Here is a 3,645-nt window from a genome sequence, read left to right as displayed (position 1 = left end):
AAAATGTAATTATGCTACATTTTTATCACATGAATTATTTGTCCATTATTTTCAATCTTTTTACTCAAATGCAAAACAAGTTACTTTCATCAAAATAAATAGATTTTGATATACATGCTAATAGCTAGCAAGGAACCATGCAAAATTCAGCCAATTATTAATTGGACAAAATGCATAACAATTATTTGTGAGAAGCATATTCCTAGAGGACCACTTACCAAAATATGAAAGCATGCTTAATAAACTCAGTACCTCTAAAATAGATAGAAAGTTTGGTATCATATGGTATCAGGTATCATAGGCTACATTGCTACTAGATACAAAGTTGGATTTTCTTTTGTTTCTATTCATTTTCCATCTTAAAATTTGAGAATAAAATTCAATCGTTGCAATGATTAAGCAAACACTTCATATACATTTATTATGCATTTTGACGAAAATAATCAATAAATAGAGCACTTACACTATTTTGGTTATTATTAATCCTAATTTACTATTTTTGTTCACATGATTTTCTAACAAAAATAATTCAATAGCTATAATAACTATTTAAAATAATTTTATAACGAAAATAGTTAATAAAGAGATATATTTGTATCAACTAATATATTAATAAACACAATATTCCATCTTTCAAAACATGTCTTACATTATTAGATAAGATTTGATTATTGTGATTTATAATTTTTATTATAAATAACTACAAAAATTAATATGTGGTCACTTAATTTATAAAAAATAAATAATAAAATAGAAATAGAAAATAAAATACTTAAATAATAATTTTTATAAATCTATTGTATATTTTACTAATTATTTACTCACTTATATTGTCAATTTTAAATTTAGTAATTGATTACAACAAACACATTGAAGAACTTATACACAATTTTGTTCATTATAATTTTGTTCATTAATAGAGCTTATAGACTATAATCAACACCTACAAAATAATAGGAAATTATCTTAACGGTTAAGATGAATTGGGAATGACTATAATACATAATCAAGATTTAGGAACTTTCATCTTTGAGAAAAATAATTATATTTTTTTGTCAGTTAAAAAAATATACATATCGTGCTACTTTATATAAATGAACTATGGGTGCTGAGCAATTTTTTTTATTTCTACAATCTATACATATGTTGCAATTGACATGATAAACCACATGAACAACTAACACTTTTTTTTTCATTGTACTCGTCATACTTTGTTTTTAGAATTAAATTTCTTAAACAAAAACCCACTTATACTAACCATATTTTATACAAACCATATTGATATTGCCCAAAGATCATAACTGCTGGAGGAAGATGGAAGAAAAAATAGTTAAAAGGTGACTTGATAATGCTATGACTTAACCGCAAGGAAAATTGCTTCCTTCTCTCTCTAAATTTTGCAACTTTCTAAAGCTGAAGTTCAATTTTCTCAGTTTGAGAATCCAAACCCTGTGACCTACCCAATATCCTCCCTCAACAACATATAATTCACACTCATGCTTGAGTTTTCTCCATTTCTACAATCATTGCTTCAAAAGCAGGTCATTCATTTGAAGTTTTCGTGATAGGTTCCATCTCCATTTCACTAACATTGTGCCTCTCATTTTCATGATCAGTATCTTCAACGTTTTCGGGAAAAGGACTGCCCGTCTGCAGAAAGTTCGGGTTCTGGTTCAAAGGCAGAAGATAGCGGAACTATAGGCTTTAGTGTTTCACTTACAGGTGGCTTATACTTTACAATCATTCCATCAGAAGGAACTGGTTCGTCATCTCGGCTACTGTGGTCCCACATATTCCCTTGTTCTGCAAAACGCCAGTTATTTTCCTTAGGGTGAAGCAGCTGAGCCAGGAATCCGGGGCATTGTATGATCATGACCAAGAACGATATCATCTGTTGTCGATGCTTCTCCATTCCATCCAGACGAACACTCAATAGAAGCAACTTACTCTCAGAGGATTCAAGGTGCTGCTTAGTTTAACCAACTCCCGTGTCAGGGTTTTTCTTTCCGATTTGAGATTCTCCCCTTGTTTCCACAGGCTAGAATTAATCGCTTCTAGTGACGGTTCATCAGAATTGTTTTTCTGCGGCAATGCTTTTTGCTGATCTGTAACATGTGGATGTCTCCTTCTATGTATATTGCTCAACAAATGCTTTTGACCCCTAATGAAGTTTTCATTGGCAAATTCCAAATTATCTGTATCAATTTTCCTGAAACCCTGGCAAATTCAACAGTCATTAATTGCTTAATTTTAAAAGAGAATCACTTCAAACAAATAGAGGCAAATTCCCAATTTTAAAAGAGAATCTGTATCAACTTTCCTGAAACCCTAAGTAATAACAGATTTTAGCTCACAAACTATACTAATCAAGAAATTATAATTATCCAAAATTGATAGAAAACATAAACACAATTCTGCGATTAAAGTAGAAGAATCAAGAAAATCATGATCTAAAAAACGGGAAGAGTAATATATATATATATATATATATATATATATATATATATATATATATATATATATATATATATATATATATATATATATATATATATATATATATATATATATATATATATATATATATATATATATATATATATATATATATATATATATATATATATATATATAGAGAGAGAGAGAGAGAGAGAGAGAGAGAGAGGGGGGAGTTACATACATAGATATTGAGTTGTTTGACGAAGCTGGAGAAATTGTTGTGAGAGAGAATAGAGAGACGTTATCGATGATGAAACTGTTATTGTCCTTCACAACAGACGTTTCTAGGTGAAGTGCTTCTGCAATAGCTGCTGATGTAGGGGTCTTCTCTAAACCACTGAATGGTAATTTGTTAGAGACTGGAAAACCAAACCAATAAGAGTATTCTTCTAGAGTAGGCATAAGTTGGTAGTCTGGAAATGTGAAGCAATGGTAGAGTGGATCATAAAATTGTACCAGTGTGTTGAAAACTCCATCTTCAACCTTGGTCTTCTAGATACCCATAAGTCTTCCATACTGAGCTCTGAAATCTTCTGGACTAACTATCATAGAACCAAGCTTCTTCCACTCTGTTAAGTCAGGACATTTGAAAGTGTATTTCTTGGTATTCCTCCTTCCAAGTTCCATTTTACCTATCGATATTTGCAAAAGAAAACTATTGAGTTTCTTGGTTTTTATGCAAAAAGGGTTTTTATGGATGCATGAATGCATGAACGAATATTTCACAAATACATGTTTAGGGTTTCGATACTAAGCATGGAGCCAAGGGTCTAACCCTCCCACAATGTATGAACTAATATATTTATTTTGTACCTGTAGAATAAGGTTCTAAAGTGGTCTTCAGAGTCATAGATCCATCTTTCGGATATTATCGATTTAACGACTTGCTCGCAGACCAATAATATTCTCAAAAGAAACTCGTCTGAGTGTAGCATTGCGTAACAATTAACTCAGATCTTATACCTGAATAATCTCCGCACTACATCCTAAAAAGGCTTAGAGGGGTTAAAAGGGTTCTAAAGGCCCTCAATTTCTTAGACTCCCAGATCGAAGATAATAATGCTACTATGATTTACTCGTAACAACAAATATTACCATCAAAGGGGTCTCCACTGAGCGGGGTCATATCATATGTTAATCATGCTT

General features: G+C 31.0%; 1 pseudogene; it reads right to left on the bottom strand.

Moving 5' to 3' along the window:
- Positions 1 to 1,102: 1,102 nt before the first annotated feature.
- Positions 1,103 to 3,126, bottom strand: LOC127101686 (heat stress transcription factor A-8-like; annotated as a pseudogene).
- Positions 3,127 to 3,645: the final 519 nt, after the last annotated feature.

The sequence above is a fragment of the Lathyrus oleraceus genome, chromosome 7 (genome assembly GCF_024323335.1).
Source record: "Lathyrus oleraceus cultivar Zhongwan6 chromosome 7, CAAS_Psat_ZW6_1.0, whole genome shotgun sequence".
In the NCBI taxonomy this organism is placed as follows: Eukaryota; Viridiplantae; Streptophyta; class Magnoliopsida; order Fabales; family Fabaceae; genus Lathyrus; species Lathyrus oleraceus.
This window is presented reverse-complemented; position numbering and strand designations above follow the sequence as displayed.